Source organism: Vipera berus, assembly GCF_964194415.1.
Source record: "Vipera berus genome assembly, chromosome: 2".
Classification (NCBI taxonomy): Eukaryota; Metazoa; Chordata; class Lepidosauria; order Squamata; family Viperidae; genus Vipera; species Vipera berus.
The window spans coordinates 198,243,217-198,264,362 of record NC_138203.1 but is presented as its reverse complement, the minus strand read 5'-3'; the positions used below and the strand labels follow the sequence as shown (position 1 = coordinate 198,264,362).

Below are 21,146 nucleotides of genomic sequence, written 5' to 3'. Positions count from 1 at the left end.
TGTAAACAAAAAGCAGAAGTGTCTCAGAAACCTGCTGAAACTAATCGGTAAGTGATTGCTCGGGAATTTAATTTCTAACAGTACTACCAGATTATTTATTCTGATCAGGTAGGAAAATCATACATAGTCAGCATTAATCTCTTGATTATCATTTGATTTTATTTCAAAAATAAACATTTTGATCCCAAATTCTACCCTCTGTTTTTCAACACATGGTTGAAAGCAGCGATGGTGTGAGAGGGTGGAGGACACTGAAAAAGAGTGTTCATTGAGCTAACTGTTCTCTTCCCAAACCAGCTTTCCAGATACGTTTTAGCTCTTTTTTTTTACTAATATACAACTAAATGGTCAAATAAACAATAAAAAAGTCTAAGAAATGTAATTATCAAAAGGCAGGGGAATTAAGCCTTACATGAGTGAATCAAGAATTGACGAGTGGGCATCCCACTCTAGTACTGCAGGAAAAATGATGGAGGACGTGTCATCTTATTGGGTTGTACAAAAATCAAGCACCACCTACGAAGTAGCTTGGAAGCTCACTCGTCAGGAAATTAAATTAAGCAACTCCCAAAACAAATAAAGCCATAAGGGAATGCCAGCTAACATGTTTCGACAAGATTTAGCAGATACATTTAAACAAGTTAATAAACCCCTGAAAAAAATAGGCTTACGTTTCAGACGTTGTGGAGTCTGATAGTAAACATAGGTTGCTACTAAAATAAAATAAACAAAAAACCCAAACCACACCAAAATAAAATAAAACGACGATATTAGAAAAATTTAAAGAACTATTACAGACATTAGATTGGATTTGGCTGATTTATAGCATTAGAAGAGGGTAAAAACGAACTAGAAGAATTAGAGAAAATGCAGAAAAGATAAAATTTAATTGGATATCTCAACTCAAAAGTTAACAAGATAGCAAAGCTCTAAGATGATGATGTAAATGTTTCCGTAGCATTTTTTATCCTGAACTCAATCAAATGCAAAATTTAAGAGATAAGTAGCAAGATTTATAAATGCTCTGTTGACAGAAAAATTCTGCTAAAAACATATTGACTAAAAAGAGATAAACTGGGTTGGAAAGTTTAGGTTTTTTTCCAAGCTATTAGTCCTATTCCATTATAACAGGGGTCTTCAAACTTGGCCCTCCCAGGAATTCTGGGAGTTGAAGTCCACAAGTCGTAAAAGGGCCAAGTTTGAAGACCCCTACGTTATAACAAGGAAAAGCCTTCAAACATCTGCAAGAATTATTAAAAATAAAAATTACAATGTAAATAGAGGTTCCCTTTCAAGCTAATTTTATTTCAACCACAAGGAAGAGAGAAAAATACGAGAAGACTTTATCATAAACTTAAAAATATTGCACGACGAAAAGAGATCAATCTTTGATGTCCAAATAACTGATATAACTTTATAAAAAGAAGCTACGCTAAAAGATATTTGGGGAAACAGAGACTAGTAAGATGGTTGCTGGTTATAACATTCATAAAATACAAATGTTTAACATAGTTTCATATTAATTGGGAAGTAAGACAAAAATACAGAAATTGGTAGATTGATATAAAAGTTGTAATGAGATGAGCTGTCAAGAGGTAACCAAAGCTGAACACAACACCCCCTTAAACTACACTGCTTAGAGGCTTTCATTAATCCTCTGTGAACTTCTCTTCAGATGGCTTGGGGCTGGGATTATTGGGAAAGGGAACCAAGGAAAGGATGATAAAGATAGTGAGAAAATCATTTTTCATTTGATGAATTTAATCACAAATACAGTATGTTTATTGACAGAATAGGCAGAGTTTCATATCTGGTGAGTTTAATTTGCAGGAATGACAAGCAAGGAATAATGGAAAAGAGCTCAACATTTTAGAAACTGACAAAATATTAACCCAAATTTTATTTTTCAAACAAAATATACACATTTAACAATAAGAACTTGAAATTATTGAATAATAATCTGAAAAAAGATATATAAAGGCAATACTAAAGGTTATTTTATCACATACTAAAGGTTTCTTTATACTGCTGGCTTATAGTATCCATAAAATCTGTAGACTTTTTGACAGAATACTGTATATACACTTCTATAAGCTAGCAATATAAAGCAATTACTAAGTGTAAAAGGCATTTAGTTTTGTTATACAAACATTAACAGGAACTTCATGGCAACAAGAAAATTAAAAGGATAAAAAAGAGCTGCAATTACCTAATTAACTAAATAATTATTTGCAGGCAATATAATAGCAACATTTGTGACTTTTAATAATTCAGTTCAATGTAAGGACAGAATTGGAGACATTTGTAGGATTAACAGTACTTTTAAAAAAATAGTCAAAATTGTTCATACTCTCTTAAAACACAAAGAAAAATCTAATACTTTTCAATTTAACTGTTTAATAATTTTACTCCAATGCAAAAGAATTTTTTCTTGAAATTGAATTCTGGAATAAGAAATGTAAAATTATATCGCATCTATTATGACATTTAAAATGATGGCTTAAAAAACACTGTAAACCCTTACCAGTTGAAATGCTGCATAAATATTAAGTATGGCAAAGAAAACGTTACTTTTTCAATACTAAGACCATTTAAAAGTTAATAGAATGGATTCTAGAAACAGTGGGGAGTTATGTTTTTAAAATTATATTATCAGGCAATACAAAAAGATCCACCAAGACAGTTTAGACCCAATTAAAAACCTATAGGCAGATATATTCCTAAACCAAATGTTTTTTTTTCTTCCACGGGATTTTGTAAGTAGGCAATATAAATATTACGTTCACCAAAGCTACACTTTCAGGATTGGAAAATAAATGCAATAATGACAGATAATATTTTCTCCCTAGCATTTTTAATAGTATATTCAGGAGTCCATAATATGGAAGTCAGGTCAAACACAACAAAGCTATGAAGAGATCTCAGATGCCATGGACTAGAAGATTTCTACTATAGCAGGAACTGTGTAATAAAGGAGATATTGAGTTATAGATAAGTTCTCATTTGTACTGGCTAACATGGCTCCAGTGTAAAAACCTTTCTGATTAAGGATATGCATGAGTCAACATCTCGTTGTGCTTATTGGATGTTGTATTCTTTTTTTCCTTCTTGCCTTACAGAATGTTGAAAAAAATTAATAGTTCAAATTCTGTTAACACTTTCTGAACTTCCTCCCACATCATGTCACATGGTCATAAATTGAAACCTGAAACAATGGTTACAACTGCATTGTTACCTCTTTGCTTAATGACCACTTACACTCTTCCATTGGTTTCTTCCAACACCATTGTTTCTGTTAATGTTTCAATTTGACATATTTTCAAGTAAAAGTAAACTAAAATTCATACAGCTCTATCTATCTATCTATCTATCTATCTATCTATCTATCTATCTATCTATCTATCTATCTATCTATCTATCTATCTATCTATTTATGGGACTTAGATCCCGCCCTATCTCCCGAAGGACTCAGGGCGGCTAACAACAATAACATACAATAAATACAGAAATTAAGATAAAATTAAAATTAAAGGCCTCTGTACAATAAATTAAAATTAAAAATTAAATTAAAATAAATTAAAAATTAGAGTTAAAAATTGTAAACATAATTAAAAACCCCTGTCAGTCCAGGTCAGCCAGGTGGAAAAGGAGTGTTTTGAGGCTGCGGCGAAAGGACTGGAGATCTTGGGCCATCCGAAGCTCAGGGGGGAGCTGGTTCCACAGGGCTGGCGCTCCCACAGAGAAGGCTCTTCCCCTGGGGGTCGCAAGCCGACATTGTCTGGCCGACAGTACCCTGAGGAGGCCTTCTCTGTGTGAGCGTACTGGGCGATGGGAAGACGTTCCCGGCAGCAGATGGGGTTGTTAAATTGAAGACTACCTGCATATGTAATTCATGTTTGAACTGTATAATCCTTGCTGCTCTCTCGGTTTGGTTGTTTGCTTGCAGATATTTCATTACCAGACTGGGTAACATCTTCAGTGCTAGGAAGAGGGTGGGGTTTGCTCTCTCTTAATTTGCAGCAGCTTGTCCTGTCAGTGTTGGTAGGAATGTTGTTTCCTCCTTGGTGGTTCCTTGATTAAATTGTTATTTACTACTTGGTTGCTGTCTAAATTGGTAGTTCTTTGATTGAGATGTAGTTTACTGCTTAATTGTGGCTGTTGTCCATCCATGTATCAACCCCTGCTTATTTGGGTATTGATTGCTGGCAAGTTGTTCCGGTCTTTTGTGTCCTTTTTAGCTTCTTTACTCTCTTTGCAAGCAAACAACCAAACTCGGAGAGCATCAAGGTTTCTATAGCTTATAAACTGCAGATTATAGGCAAGCAAGAATGGAGCAATTTTTCTAAATAATAGTTTCGCTACTACAATCTCGAGCACTTGCTCCCTATTTTGCTTATAGCTTGCCCCTTCCTCCCATTATGCATGGAATGCTGATAGAAACAAACCATCACTCAAGGCACTGCTATTCAGAAAGAACTATGTGCGCTACTTACTGTTTCCTGTTAGCAAATATACACTCTAAACAGTCTTTTCTCCATTGCATAGCTTCATTATACAACTTTGCTCTCTTGTTATATCTTTTTTCCTCTTATAGTAGATAGTATGAATCAAAATATACAGGCAATAGAAATCAAATGTTTCCAGTACAGAACATACCACGATGAAAGAGTTTTGTAACACTATATATGGTATCCTTCCCTTCCCTACTGTATGTGCTGACAGTGTTAAGGGGACTTTTTCTCTTTATGAACTGAGGCAACATTTCTTGTCATACATGGAGTGAATATGGAAGCTGCTTAGAAAAGAATAAAATGAAGTTAATGAGAAGGAAGAATGATGAAAGAGGCTGTGGATGAAGAAGGAAACACATAAAATTACTGCTCAAAACACAAGAATGTAATTATGTTTACAATGTGTATATGGAGAAAAAGTAAGTGGCGAAGAATGCATCAAAAGAAAGCAAATGAAGATTAAAATAGACAAAGAAAATGCAGAATAATTTTAAAGAAAATACAAAACTGTTTTGAAAGGGAGCCAAGATGGCAAAAAAAGAAAACTCCAACAGAGTGAACTAAATTAAAAATAAATACGGGAAAATGATTTCCAGTAAAACTGAAGCAAGGGAATGCTGAAAGAAGTATTTATTGATTTGTACGAGAATGACAGTAATATATCCAAAAATGCATTTTAAAAGAATGGTATAAATCAGCGGTCCCCAATCTTTCCAGCCTGACTGCCTGATCTGGGGTGGGAGCGGGGGAGCCTGCAGGCACTTGTGCCCTCTAGTTGTGCGAATGGAGCTTCACAAAAGAGTGGGTGGTGCTTGTGCTCGTGCACGAAGCTCCACTCCACTCGTGCATGAGCACAAGCACCCTCTGCCTGCGCAAGTGGAGCTTCGTGCATGAGCGCAAGGGCATACTGCTTGCGTGAGTGGAGCTTCACGCACACACGCTTACCTATCACAGTTTCAAACACACCGCGGTCAGGTAGTGGGCTGTGGCCCAGGGGTTGGGGACCCCTTGGTATAAATGAATCAAGAAAAATGGGTGAAAATGGAATTGAAAATTATATACAGGTAGTCCTCGACTTTCAATCATTCATTTAGTGACTGTTCAAACTTACAATAGCACTGTAAAAAGTGACTTATGACCAGTTTTCAACTTATGATGTTGCAGCATCCCTATAGTCACATGATCAAATTTCAGGTGCTTGACAACTGGCATGTATTTATGACAGCTGCACTGTCCCAGGATCATGTGATCCCCCTTTGCGACTTCCCCAGCCAGCTTCCAACAAGCAAAGTCAATGGGGAAAGTCAGATTCGCTTAACGATTGATAATTCATTTAACAACTGTTCCAAAAAAGTCATAAAATGACTCACAACTCACAACAACTGCCTTGCTTGACAAAGGAAATTTTGGGCTCTATTGTGATTGTAAGTCGAGGACTACCCCTAAGCAACTTGTAAATTCCAAGATTGAAAATGTAGATAGTGCAACTGGAGAAATGTTAAAATATGGATGCCGCTTGTTTGAGTAGGAACTATGCAGCTACTTTAATGCACGTGTCTAATAACTCTAACACTGATCCCCACCACAAGGTAAAAGAAAACAAAAATGCAGGCAAAAATTAAAGGGGATTTGCTTGCTAAGTGTTCTTGGAAAGTGTATGGCGGAATTCTGATCAAAAGGATAAAAGAAATCAAAATCGACCCAGTTTGAGAAGTACAGTGTAGGTTTATGCATTAGTACAGGGTACACGTATCAAGTTTTATTCTTCAACATCTTAAGAAATAAAAGAAGCTATCTATTGGTTTAGTAAAAGTATGATAAACTGAATAAATGTGAATGTTTTGGTTTAGCTGTCAATGTGGCAGAGCAATATACTATATGATGGAAGTGAACCATGTCTGAAAAAGTATTGTTTAGCAAATGGTTCAGCAGGGATCAAGGTATAAGACAAGAGTGTGTTATGTCTCTTTGATTGTTTATTGTATCTATGGATAAACATATAAAATGTTTGGTCAAGGTGAATTTGCTGGGAATTTGAACGTATGTGTACTTTTCTATTCAGATGACTCCATGCTGTCGGCTGAGAATCTGAATGAACTTCAGTGAATGTTAGATTGTATGAAGCATGATGACTATGGATCTAAAAATCAAATTTTCAAAGAACAAGTAGCTGTGTTTGAACTGGAAAGTGCAATAAACAAACAGAAATTATGAACTGTGAGAAACTAGAGCTGTTGAAGACATTTTGTTACCTTGTTATTAAAGATGGAAAAATGGTTGGAAAAATTTTAAGACATGCAAATATTAATACAGTACAAAGGTTGTGGTTTACTGCAAGAAATGAATATTCATTTTTTTAAAAAAGCACAAAATGGCTGCATATAAAACACGCTTTTGTCCTACTACATGGAAGTGAGTACTAAGTATATTAGGAAAAATAAAAACTAAATGCAGTTGGAATGGAAGATTTTTAAAACAAAAAGAGATGACCAAGAATAAAGGGGTGTTGAATGAAGGTGGAGAGGTGCCTGAGTTGAGAGAAAAGCTGTGTTCGATAGAGTTGATGAGATCCTCAAAATGAGAGGTGAGAAATTACGGTAAGTGAGAAGTTTAAACAATGAAAAAGCAACAACTGAAGTGGTAAATGCATGTTTCATGGTAGCTAAGACAATTTGCAAAAACATGTGCGGTATGAGAGGCACAGTGATCAGTTGGTATAAACTAGTTTTACGTGTTTCCTTTCTTTTAATCTCATGCCTTTAATTTCTTTGGTTTGCTATTTCCTTTTCTATAATTTGTAAAAGTATGCTTACCCCAAAGAGACTTCTGGGGGAGAACTAGCATGTCTCTGAAAGAGACTGATATATACACTTCTGAATCTCTCCAGATAAGGAGACGAGAGACACCCACATAATTCTGGATATCACCTCTCCAACTTTTTTTTTTATTTAAAAAGTTTTACAGTACATTTTAACTTTATCAATCCCCCCCTCCCCCACCCCTATCTAACCCTCCCTATCCCTCTCCCCCATTCCCCCCTCCCCCCCCCCGACTTCCCAGAGCTAAATACAGGGTATAGAAACAAAAGACAAACATAAGCATCCATATGCTATCTACAATAAACTATTAATTCTATCACCCTCTGGCTCATGTAAAATGATTACAAACAATATTAATATTACAGATAAAAAAAGAAGAAAAACAGAAAAGGAGCTTTACTCAAATGCTAAATGAAATTTCTTAGTCCCAATCCTTATTCATATTAATTTCAAAAAAAAAACTTTCATCTACTATTTACCTCTAATTTCTAAACAAATTCTCAATTACGCGCCAAAAGCGCCTATCTCTATTAACCTTATTAATCTCAACCAAACTGAACTATGATCAAAAATAGTTCTTGCGTATATCACGCCAAATGTCTCACAATTCCAGATCATCCTTGAGTTCAAATAAAAAAAAATTTAGGCAATCTAGCATGATTCATGACACGCTTAAAAAAAAAAAAAAAAACCCCACTTTATCCATCTATACGTCTAGGACACCATTCCAATCTCCAATGAAAAAAAAATAAAAAAATTAAAAATTTTTATAATCCAATTAAGTACCCTTTATATGTAGTAAGTTAAGTAAAGTCAACTTGTTGTTAATTAGGAGCTTGCGTACCAAATCTTAAATTCAATAAATACTTTTGGACCATAACCCTAATATGCGTTCCTTGCAACCAAATAACATCAGTCTTAAATTGTTTTGAATATTGAAAGACTTTCTTTCTCCTCTATGATAAATTTAATCCACTGACATTCTAAATTAGAAATTTAGTCACCAATCTTGACACCCCAAAGCTTTTGGAGCACGTCTGAAATGGCCCCTGTAACTTCTTGGACCGTGCCCCTCCCACAGCTTCACTGTAAGTACACTTTGGAGGTTCCATAACTTTCTGCTGGTCTCGCTCCTGCTCTCGTCCCACTCGTCTTAGGGCGGCACGCAACATCCTCTGCTCTCCAGCAGCATCCGATGAGACTGTAACTTGATCCCCTCCAACACCATTCTCCTCTGTCTATCTGCAACATCTTGAGGCTTTCCCTCACCATACCCCTTTGCAGTTGGTATAAACTAGTTTTACGTGTTTCCTTTCTTTTAATCTCATGCCTTTAATTTCTTTGGTTTGCTATTTCCTTTTCTATAATTTGTAAAAGTATGCTTACCCCAAAGAGACTTCTGGGGGAGAACTAGCATGTCTTTGAAAGAGACTGATATATACACTTCTGAATCTCTCCAGATAAGGAGACGAGAGACACCCACATAATTCTGGATATCACCTCTCCAACTTTTTTAATCAGTGTTGTCATATGCTCACAGAGGAATAACAGAGCACGATATTTCTAAGTCTGTAATTCAGAAGGCATCACGTCTAAGGTAAAAAGGTAAAGGTTCCCCCGCACATGCGTGCTAGTCGTTTCCGACTCTAGGGGCCGGTGCTCATCTCCGTTTCAAAGCCGAAGAGCCAGCGATTGTCCGAGGACGTCTCCGTGGTCATGTGGCCAGCATGACTAGACGCCAAAGGCGCACGGAACGCTGTTACCTTCCCACCGGAGTGGTCCCTATTTTTCTACTTGCATTTTTACGTGCTTTCGAACTGCTAGGTTGGCAGAAGCTGGGACGAGTAACAGGCGCTCACTCTGTTACGCGGCACTCGGGATTTGATCCACCAAACTGCCGACCTTCTGATCGACAAGCTCAGTGTCCTAACCCACTGAGCCACCGCGTCCCTATCACGTCTAAACGCTGTACTAAAGAAAACTTTCCTGGCTCAAATAAATTCAATTATACAAGCAGAGAACATCTAATCAACCATCATTCCAACTACAGTTATAGGCAGAACAAAACTGGCAATTAAGCAGGCATTATGAACTTGACAAAAATATCATTAAACTGTTAAAGAGAAAAAGCACCACTTATATGTCTCAGGTATGGGGAAAAAAAACTATTCCACTTCAGCATTATGTTGATCTTTTTTACTTACAATACTGCAAACGTATCTGGAGGCAGGAAAATTCTACATTAATATAATATGCAGAATTTTGTGCATTATATCTAAAACTAGCTCACTGTTAATTACTCTTAGTGTTTTTGTACACATATGCTTTCATACATAAAAGAGACATTTAAATTTCCTTAACAATAGATATAAAAGTGGTTTACAGGTGTGTGTTTTTTAAAAAAATGGCAACATCTTTGTTCAATTCCATACATCCATTTTTATGTCTAACTTGTTCTTGTTAAAATGCATTTTATTTATGGAGATTACTTCAATATTTATTGGTATGGTTTATCAAAATGTTATTAATACTATTGTATAGCAGTGTTTTTGTCTTTAGCAATAACTTTCATTACATGAAAACTATATGTAAATTACCCAAGATTTAGTTTCATGTGCAAATTAATAGCAGAATTATGAAAAATAACAATATATACTTATTAAATACAATTTTTTATGCACAGTCTTGTAAGTAATGTCACTGTAAGATTTTGGCTTGAGTACAATTTAGCACTTTGGGTAGAAGCGTACATACCAGGGGTAGGCAACCTTGGCTCTTTTATGACTCATGGACTTCAACTCCCAGAATTCCTGAGTCAGCTGACTCAGGAATTCTGGGAGTTGAAGTCCATGAGTCATAAAAGAGCCAAGGTTGCCTACCCCTGGTATATACCTACTAAAAACACTCCCACCCACTCATAAAGAAAAGCTAAGTTGGGGAACTGACAGAAGATGCTTCAACAGCCAACTCCTGATAAGTGAGTGTTCTATGACTGGCATCATGCTCAAAGCAGGTGTCTTATGAGCATCTACAACATGTGGACATTTCCAGCAAACACACTTCCTAATTCCTGTTAGAGAACTAGCACACTTTATATAATCGAAAATCATACTTCCCCAAATATTTTAATGCAGTTGACAACTTTCAAAAATACCTTTATTTGGAGATGGTGAATTATAAGCATACCATATAAGGAAAATAAACTTTGGATAATATATTTATTGGGAAAAGAATGCAAAATAAATGCACACATTAAGAAAAGGTCTTGAATGTATCTACGTTTTAAAATCTGTAAAGTTTGGATAAGAGCCCATTAAAATTTAGAAATACAGATAATCCTGATGACCATTTGAAGTTACAACAGCACTGAAAAAAGTGACTAATGACCATTTTTCATATTTATGACCATGGTAGGTCATGTGATCAAAATTCTGGCAATTGGCATGTATTTATGACAGTTGCAATGTCTGAGGATCATGTGATCCTCCAGATCTCCTTTTGCAAAATCAATGGGGAAGCCAGATTTACTTAACAACCGTGTTACTAACTTAACAACTATAGAGATGGCAAGAAAAGCAGTAAAATGAGGCAAAACTCACTTAACAACTGCCTTTCTTAGCAACCAAAAATTTGGGGTCAATTGTGGTCATAAGTCAAAGACTACCTATATGCTATCAGAGTACAGTCAGTATTACCTTTCTTTGAAAAACAGGCTACACTATAGCATATGTAGGCAACTCTTTTCTATCTGTGGACTATATTTTGTTGTCCTGCCGTGATTTGGAAAGGTGGTTAGTTTTCAGGGTTGCTATGTGTGCCATAAGACATTGATTTCACCTCTTAAAAATCTCTCCACCTTGCCAATACACAGATTGGGAGTTAGTGATTCCATCCATTTCAATTAAAAATAGAAGTATAGGACAGAACAGATCTTTGGCCCCAAACCTGGAAGAAAAGCTAATAAATCATGATCAACAATGTATTTCAAGTATAGCACACTAGGGTTGGAGATCATCTTATCTTACAAGCTTAGAAAGTTATCTTCACACTTTATAATTAGTGAGATTGCCAAACAAAATTATGTGGTATCCTCAGATGTATGGCATTAGGAGAATTCTAGTTTAAAGTATTGTTCATGCTAACTGAAATTTATAAAAATTGTAATTCAAAACATCTGAAATGAACAATATTGTCTACCACCAAAATTCATGCAAGAGATAACAATAATTCAGACCATTAGTGCTAGGTTAATAGCTTTAGCTATTTATATAATCTATGACTATCTATGACTGATGCGCGATTTCATAGAATCTAGCCAAAGAATGTACTTCTGAGGCAACTTCTGTGGTAAACTGAAAAAGGAAATCCAGGCAAGTTAGGTGTCCCAGATTAACTGAGCCTAAGTCTAAGAAAACCAATTAATCAAAAGATGTATATAAACTAAGGCTAAGTGTTTTTTTAAATCAATTTTTAATTAAACAACTTTGGTACTTCACATTTGTAGATTTGTTTCAACCACAGCAAAAATAAGTTCTGACACCTGAATATAGTAAACAATATTTTATACTGGTCTCAGTTTCATAGTTATGAATTGACTATGCTACAATATGAAGATGCTTGATCAATAATAGATTGGATGACAATCAGATGGAGAAACTGTAGATTGATAGCACCCAAGTCCATAAATCATGGAAATGGTTTGGTCTAGATGAATTCATCTAAAATATAATTCATCATAATTATATCATACGTCATGTGTATTACTTAATTTACCTGTCACTTGGGTTGCCTAAACTCTTAGTAATACAAGACACCTATTTCAATTCCAACTGTTACTTCAATTATCAATACTTTTAGGCATCTGTATTCTGCTAACTTCTTGGTTATAATACTATATAGTTTTACAGTATTATAAAATACTATAAAACACTTTTTCATGTAGATGCCTTGAAATTGAATTGGAGAGAGCAGCTTGCACAAAATGCAGCTGTGAGGGTGAAAACTGGTTTGGCAACTGAGGCCATATAAAATTGATCCTTCAAGAGCGTTGGTTAATTACCTGGCACTCAGCCCAACTCAGTGTGTTTGTTTCATGTATAGAACCCTGGCCAAAATGGCTTTGAACAAAAACTCTGAACTATTCCTGTATTATTTTGCTTAAAGATGTGAAACCATATATACCTGGATTAGTTTTAGGATGTTTGCATTTTGTCATTGCAATCCTTGTATAATACAATGGTACACATAATTGCAATAGACACTGAATCTTTTTGAAGACCAGTCAATAATTGTTTTGTTCTTTGTCTGTAGAGCCTACCCCCATTCTATCTGCAAGTCTCGAAATTCATAAGAAATCCTTCATACACATCCTTCACAAGTTCCATAAACAGAAGTCCTTTGGAGGCTTGCTCGTTGTTGATTTCCTGAGCATATGAACTCCAAGCATGACATGGCAAGGACTAATGGGGTGTGGCGAAAATATACAAAATGATACATTTTGAACCGCAAGGCAATGACAAAAATACATTCCTCCAAAAATTTTGTTGGAGAAAATCTGTAGATTTTTTTTTACAGATTTTACCAAACTTTAACAGCTAATTAATAGTACTGAAGTTTATATTTTTAACTTTAGGGTCTCTTTTCTGTTTGAATTTTTAAAAATTCATTAACTATTTTAAGCTTTCAACAAGTAGAATATCAGAGAAATAAATCAAATGCAAATAATTAATGGTAAGGTGATAAATTGAAGTGTCCTGGGATGACCTTCCCCAACAGAAAAGAGAAACATCATAAAAATGTATTGGTGACTGCAGAAATGTAGCGGATTACTGAGGAAAAGGCAAAGTTCATAGGACAGAGGCAAAAACCAAAACCTGAATACAAAGGTTACTGGGATCCTATCTGACAATCTCGTCCTAAGAATGATGCAAGCAGGCATTACGCCAAGGTCAGAAAAATCAGTCCTTTGGAAGAGCCCAGCATAAATGATCCGCAGGCACCTGCCAAAACTTGCAATAAATCCTAATCAGCACAGGCCCTGAGTTTGTACAACATCCCTTCCTCTGGAAATGAGGCTGGTGACACCACTGTTTGGTTTAGCTCCAGGGGAAGTCATTTCTTTTCCACCAAGCATTTTGAGTAATAACAACCCTCCCTATCAGTGCAGATTTCTTTGGTTTTTGCTTCTGACTAAACTCGACTGTGAGGGCGCTTTTATTACGAAAAGCAGGACGACGTGTTGTCGGAAGCACAATAAAATTGGAACGAGCCTTCAGATGCTCAGTGCTTCAAAAAAAAAAAAAAAAACCAGAGATAGCAAAGTAGAAGGAACAAAGCAATGACGTCAAACCCCGGATTCAGACGAAACCCAACTAGTGCGAGAGATGACTTGGCCCTCCCGTCAAAAGCTTCTCTTCTATCTTTACCTCCCCTCGACTTTGCTGACACTTCCGAAGAGGAAAAAAAAGATGGCCATCCTATCTTAATACAGGAAAAGGCATAAGAGAAAAACCCCTCAACTCGGCCTGGCGCGTGTATGCATTTGTCACGCTCACACACACGCACACATGACTCACACATAACCCGTGTCTGTCCATTTTGTAACACGAGCCTCTTCGAAGATCCTCGGTACGCTCCCAGCCTTCCAGACAACGTCTCCCCCAAAAATACCGCGCTCGGCGTGTGACGAAGGAGGGAGGGAGCCGAGGAAAAGAAGCTCCAGACAGCGAAGTAGTGGGAAATTCGGGGCGTGGGACAAGAGGGGGGGGCGAGAGAGAGAGAGAGAGAGAGAGAGAGAGAGAGAGAGAGGGAGGGAGGGAGAGGGAGGGAGGGAGAGAGAGGGAGGGAGGGAGAGAGGGAGAGAGAGAGGGAGAGGGAGGGAGAGAGAGGAGAGGGAGGGAGGGAGAGAGAGAGAGAGGGAGGGAGGGAGAGAGAGAGAGAGGGAGGGAGGGAGAGAGGGAGAGAGAGAGGGAGAGGGAGGGAGGGAGAGAGAGAGAGAGGGAGGGAGGGAGAGAGGGAGAGAGAGAGAGAGAGAGAGAGAGAGACGGGGCCTATCTGGCTCCGAATGGCTTAACTGTGCCTCGCCTCAACCCCGCCCAGCCCAAAGGCCCTTTCGACGGGCCCACCTCCCCGAGCCGCCCATCACTCACCTCCACTGACTATTCCGCTACACCCCAACCATTTCTCGGGAGGGAGGGGGAGGTCGTTGCCGCGCGGGGCACAAAAGGCCGGCAAGGCCCCAGGAACGGCGGCGGCGGCGGCAGGAGCCACTGACGAGAGAGAAGGGGAAGGGCGGGCCGCGGCGGATCACCGCCCAAAGGAAGGCACGGCAGCAGAGTACCATCTCCGGCGCCACTCCATTTCGACGGCTGGGAGGCTGAGACGGGAGCCAAGCGGGTGGGCGGCGATGTCAAAGGCCCGGGCGGTCCCTTACCGCTTTCTCCTTCCTCCTCTCCCTCTCTCTCTCTCTTGCCCCTCCTCCTCCTCCTCCCCCTCCCCTGGAGAGGACTACCCAGCAACCTTCGCGCCGACGGGCCCTCCCCCCCCCCGCCGCCGACGCCGCCGCCCTCCCGGCTTTCCAGCCCCATCCGGCGGCTGAAGGGGGAGGGACCAAATTGGCGACCACGTGACCCTCTCCCGGAAAGGCCTCGCCGAGGCTCGGGCGTCGTCTCCTTCCCCCTCCCCTTCGGAAAGAGGCTTCCCGGGTTTTTCCCGTTTGGGGGATGCGACTCGCGAAGTGTCGAGGGGAAAAGTGGCGGTGGCCAAACGGGCGGCTTGCCTGCTTTTTTTTTTTTAGGCGGGAGAGCTCTCTAGCATGGTGTTAACATATATCTAAAGTGATAGCTATCAGTTGCTGGGATTCATATCATAGCATTTGACCATAAGTCACATTAATACTTAGCCCGGGGGCATGGTTGTAATATGGCAATCATCTAAATCAATAAATGAATTTGTGTGGAAGCCTCTTCTTGAGGGTTACGTGAATATATGTCTAAATTTTCATGTTACATAATGGGGGTTTGCAATATTGCAACTGCTCACTGGGATATGCAATATAAACAACCAAGGATCAAACTCTAGGGAGTTTTAAAAGTACAAACCCCCTCCCCACCAAATGATCCACAGTTTGAGAACCTCAATTAAGCATCAGATTACTCATTTGTAATCTAAGAACTCTTTGTGAAATGTATAAACACTTCATAACTGTAAGTTTGATTCAATTAATTCAAAATTTAGTCTTCCCCAAACCTACAGCATTTTGGGGATGCTGAGCTTGTCGATCAGAAGGTCGGCAGTTTAGTGGGTTGAATCCCGAGTGCCGCGTAACAGTGAGCACCTGTTACTCATCCCAGCTTCTGCCAACCTAGCAGTTTGAAAGCACGTAAAATGCTCTCTGCGAGCGAGAGAGTCGACGGAGCTGTCAGCCCTGATCGGGCGGCTGCGGCGACAATTTTCCGTTGATTTTTTTTTTTTACTCGCCCTCCTGGCTACCAGATCAAAAGTGAATTTAGTTTCCTAAACTGAATTTAGTTTCATCCAAATGCATATAGTAGTGAGGTACTTTTTCCAGTACTTTATCAATTATTGCGGAAATAATTAAAAGCAGTAAGCGATATTAGATCAGAACTATAACATCAAATTCTGGGGAGGGGTTGTTTCAGCAGTTGACACCTCAAAACAACATTTGGCACATTGTCATTCACGCTACTAGACCAAACTTAGCATGTGGTTATATTAGACCCGAAAAGCAAAGATAGAAAAAACAGGCAGAAACGTTACCTCATTAAATAAAGAGGTTTGAAGATACTATCAGATGTTTTTGTAAATGATCTGCAAGTCATCTTTTGTGGCATAAAAATTCTACTGTTAATAAAGTTGGAAGGGACCTTGGAGGCCATCTATTCTAGTCCAACCCCTTGCTCAGAAATAGGAATGGTATAGGCCTATACCACAGGTCTGCAACCCGCGGCTCTTTCAGCCGTCTCCTGCGGCTTCCAGTCCTCTGCCATGTGCAGTCCCCCCCAAAAAAAAGTGGGACTAAAGTTCAACCAATCAATTCAAATATGCAGGGTAGGTGCATATCTCGCCTTGGCTCCACTCTTCAAACCCTGTTCTGCTCATGCACGCATGTACGCGCATGTGCACACATTTTTTGCGGCTCCCAGTTTTTCCTTTTGTGAGGGAACCAGTTCCGAGTGGCTCTTTCCCTGTTTCAGGTTGCTGACCCCTGCCCTATACCATTTCAGACAAATGGCTGTCCAGTCTCTTTAAAAACTTCCAATGTTGAAGCATTCACAGCTTCTGGAGGCAGGTTGTTCCACTGGTTAATTGTTCTAAGTGTCAGGAAATTTATCAAGCTTCTTAAGTCGTTTTGCCCTTGAGGATTCTCATCCATGTAATCCTTTCCAAGCTCTAAGTTTATTGAAATTTGCTCTCTTAAAGTCCAACACTCTAGTTTGACTGTGTTCTATTGCTTGTGCTTGCATAATGTTGAATTCCAGTATCGCATGATCACTCCTCCCCAAGGTTCTTGTAGCTTCAACACATCCTATCATTTCATCTCTGTTAGTGAGAATTAGGTCCAATATGGCTGATCCCCTAGTTCCCTTCTCTACTTTTTGGTAGACACCGTTGTCTGCTTGGTTTGTCAGGAATCTGTTTGATCTTCCACTTGATACAGAGTTTGTCTCCCAGAGAATTAAAGTCCCCCCATTATTATTGTGATGTGCTTCCTACATACCTTAGCTGACTAGCAAAAAGTTCATCTATTTCCTCTATTTCGTTGGGTGGCCTATATATGCACCTATGGCAATGTCATTCCCCCCCCCTTTTATATTGACCCAAATGCATTTTCATCATTGCTCTATTTCTGTTGAGATGTAGTTATTTCTTATATAGAGAGCAACTCCACCTCCTCTTTTATTTGGTCTGCTTCTTTTAAATAATTTAAATCCCTCTTGCTGTGTGTTCCATTTGTGGGTTTCATCTGTAATGGCAACAATATCGTTGTTGTTAGCTGCGAAGTCATGTCAAACTTATCGTGACCCCATGGACAACGTTCCTCCAGGCCTTCCTGTCCTCTACCATCTTCTGGAGTCCATTTAAGCTCACGCCTACTGCTTCAGTGACTCCATCCAGCCACCTCATTCTCTGTCGTCCCCTTCTTCTATTGCCCTCAATCTTTCCCAGCATTAGGCTCTTCTCCAGTGAGTCCTTCCTTCTCATTAGGTGGCCAAAGTATTTTTGAGTTTTAGCTTCAGGATCTGACCTTCTAAAGAGCAGTCAGGGTTGATCTTCTCTAGGACTGACCGGTTTGATCGCCTTGCAGTCCAAGGGACTCACAGGAGTCTTCTCCAGCACCATAGTTCAAAGGCCTCAATTCTTTGGCACTCAGCCTTTCTTATGGTCCAACTTTCACTGCCATACATTGCAACTGGGACGACCATAGCCTTGACTATACACACTTTTGTTGGCAGGGTGATGTCTCTGCTTTTTAGTGTGCTGTCTAGATTTGCCATTGCTTTCCTCCCCAGGAGCAAGCGTCTTTTAATTTCTTGGTTACAGTCCCCATCTGCAGTGATCTTGGAGCCCAGGAAAATGACCTCCATTTCTTCCCCATCTATTTGCCAGGAATTGAGAGGGCCGGATGCCATGATCTTGGTTTTCTTAATGTTAAGTTTCAAGCCAACTTTTGCACTCTCCTTCTTCACCTGCAACAAGAAGCTCTTTAGTTCTTCTTCACTTTCTGCCATTAGAGTGGTATCATCTGCATATCTTAGGTTGTTGATGTTTCTTCCGGCAATCTTAATTCCAACTTTTGATTCATCCAGCCCTGCCTTTCTCATGATGTGCTCTGCATATAAGTTAAATAGGCAGGGCGAAAGTATACAGCCTTGCCGGACTCCTTTCCCAATTTTGAACCAATCACTGGTTCCGTGTACAGTTCTCACTGTTGCTTCCTGACCCGCATATAGGTTTCTCAAGAGACAAATAAGATGGTCTGGTACTCTCATCTCTTTAAGAACTTGCCACAGTTTGTTGTGACCCACACAATCAAAGGCTTTAGCATAGTCAATGAAGCAGAAGTAGATGTTTTTCTGGAACTCCCTAGCTTTCTCCATGATCCAGCGTATGTTGGCAATTTGATCTCTGGTTCCTCTGCCTCTTCAAAATCCTGGCTGTACTTCTAGTAATTCTCGATCCACATACTGCTGGAGTCTAGCCTGTACGATTTTAAGCATAACTTTACTAGCATGTGAAATGAGTGCAATGGTGCGATAGTTTGAACATTCTTTGGCACTGCCTTTCTTTGGAATTGGAATGTAAACTGATCTTTTCCAATCCTGTGGCCATTGTTGAGTTTTCCAAATTTGCTGACAATTGAGTGTAGCACTTTTACTGCATCGTCTTTTAAGGTTTTGAATAGCTCAGCTGGAATACTGTCCCTCCACTAGCTTTGTTGTCGCTCAATTTTTCTAAGGCGCACTTCACTTCACATTCTAGGATGTCTGGCTCGAGGTCAGTGACCACCTCATCATGGTTATCAGGGACGTTAAGCTCATTCTTGTATAGTTCTTCTGTGTAATTTTGCCACCTCTTCTTAATCTCTTCAGCCTCTGAAGCCCCTGCCATTTTGATCCTTTATCATGCTCATTTTTGCATATGAAACGTTCCCTTCATCTCTCCAATTTTCTTGAAGAGATCTCTGGTCTTCCCTATTCTATTGTTTTCTTCTATTTCTTTGCACTATTCATTTAAGAAGGCATTCTTATCTCTTCTAGCTATTCTCTGGAATTCTGCATTCAATTGGGCATATCTTTCTTTTTCTCCCTTGCCTTTCACTTCCCTCCTTTCCTCAGCTATTTGCAAAGCTTCCTCAGACAGCCATTTTGCTTTCTTGCATTTGTTTTTCTTTGGGATGGTTTTAGTTGCTACCTCTTGTACAATGTTGCAAACCTCTGTCCACAGTTCTTCAGGCACTCTGTCTATCAGATCTAATTCCTTAAATCTAGTCTGAGCCACAGTCAGTTCCTGGTCTTGTTTTTACTGACTGTATAGAGCTTCTCCATCTTTGGCTGCAGAGCATATAGTCAATCTGATTTCTGTGTTGACCGTCTGGTGATGTCCATGTGTAGAGCCGTCTCTTGGGTTGTTGGAAAAGAGTGTTTGCTATCACCATCGTATTCTCTTGACAAAATTCTATCAGCCTGTACCCTGCTTCATTTTGTACTCCAAGGCCAAACTTGCCTGTTATTCCGGTTATCTTTTGGCTTCCTACTTTAGCATTCCAATCCCCCATTATGATAAGGACATCATTTTTTGGTGTTAGTTCTATAAAGTGCTGTAGGGCTTCATAGAACTGGTCAATTTCATCCTCTTCAGCACCGGTGGTTGGGGCATAGACTTGGACTACTGTGATATTGAATGGTTTGCCTTGGATTCGAACTGAGATCATTCTGTCATTTTGGGGATGCTGAGCTTGTCGATCAGAAGGTCGGCAGTTTGGCGGGTTGAATCCCGAGTGCCACGTAACAGAGTGAGCACCTGTTACTCGTCCCAGCTTCTGCCAACCTAGCAGTTCGAAAGCACGTAAAAATGCAAGTAGAAAAATAGGGACCACTCCGGTGGGAAGGTAACAGTGTTCCGTGCGCCTTTGGCGTCTAGTCATGCCGGCCACATGACCACGGAGACGTCCTCGGACAAGCGCCGGCTCTTCGGTTTTGAAACAGAGATGAGCACCGGCCCCTAGAGTTGGAAATGACTAGCACGTATGTATGGGGGAACCTTTACCTTTACTATCCCAGTATTGCTTTTCCTACTCTTTTATTGACTATGAAGGCTACTCCATTTCTTCTGAGGGATTCTTGCCTGCAGTAGTATACCTGATGGTCATCTGAATTAAATTCACCCATTCCTGTCCATTTTAGTTCACTGATTCCTAAGATGTTGATGTTCAGTCTTGTCATCTCTTGTTTGACCACGTCCAGCTTTCCTTGATTCATGGATCTTACATTCCAGGTTCCTATGGAGAAAAAATCTTTACACTATCGACTTTCCTTTCACCACCAGATACATCCACAGCTGAGCGTCCTTTCAGCTTTGGCCCAGTCGCTTCATTCTTTCTGACGCTACTAGTACTAGCCCTCTGCTCTTCCCCAGTAGCATATTGGACGCCTTCCGACCTGAGGGGCTCATCTTCCAGCATCATGTCTTTTTGCCTTTTGGTACTGTCCATAGGGTTTTCATGGCAAAGATACTGGAGTGGGTTGCCATTTCCTTCTCCAGTGGATCACATTTTGTCAGAGCTCTCTGCTATGACCTGTCCATCTTGGGTAGCCCTGCACGGCATAGCTCATAGCAAGCCCCTTCGCCACGACAAGGCAGTAATCCATGAAGGGGAAAACCTCTGTATCCTTTCCTGAATTTACATCCCTTATAATTGAATCACCAACCAGAAGGTGGTTTCTCTTTTTAGATGCCTTTCTCTTCTTGCATGAGTGATGTGTAATATCTGATTCACACTTTCCCCTGTCCAAAGCAAGTTCTTCATCTCGGACCACGATCCCCTGCTTATGTGAGTTATCATCATCATGACTACCTTGACCTGTTTCCTTAGTGTCCCTATTAAGGTCAGCAAGGGAACTTTATCTGTTATGCAGGGACACAGCGAAAGCTTTGTTTATGGTTCACAGCTCTCATCCTGCCAGATCCCATAGTTGTCCATACTGCCCTTCTCCTGCAGGATCGTTGTGGTAGAGGGGGCTGATAGCACGGCAACTCAATAGAGCAGGAGGGCTGAACTGGACACGTAGTTTCT

General features: G+C 39.7%; 1 protein-coding gene across 3 annotated transcripts in view; it reads right to left on the bottom strand.

The window, feature by feature from the left end:
- The window catches only part of AFF4 (ALF transcription elongation factor 4), a 55,896-nt gene extending 41,034 nt beyond the window's left edge, over positions 1-14,862 (bottom strand). For 2 of the 3 annotated variants that reach the window (XM_081319667.1, XM_081319666.1), the window contains exon 1: positions 14,479-14,861. The gene's annotated coding sequence lies outside the window, so the exon portion shown is untranslated. Of the gene's footprint in view, positions 1-14,478 lie in introns of all 3 variants that reach the window. The other variant, XM_081319668.1, reaches the window with a different exon arrangement.
- Between the last annotated feature and the right edge of the window lie 6,284 nt (positions 14,863-21,146).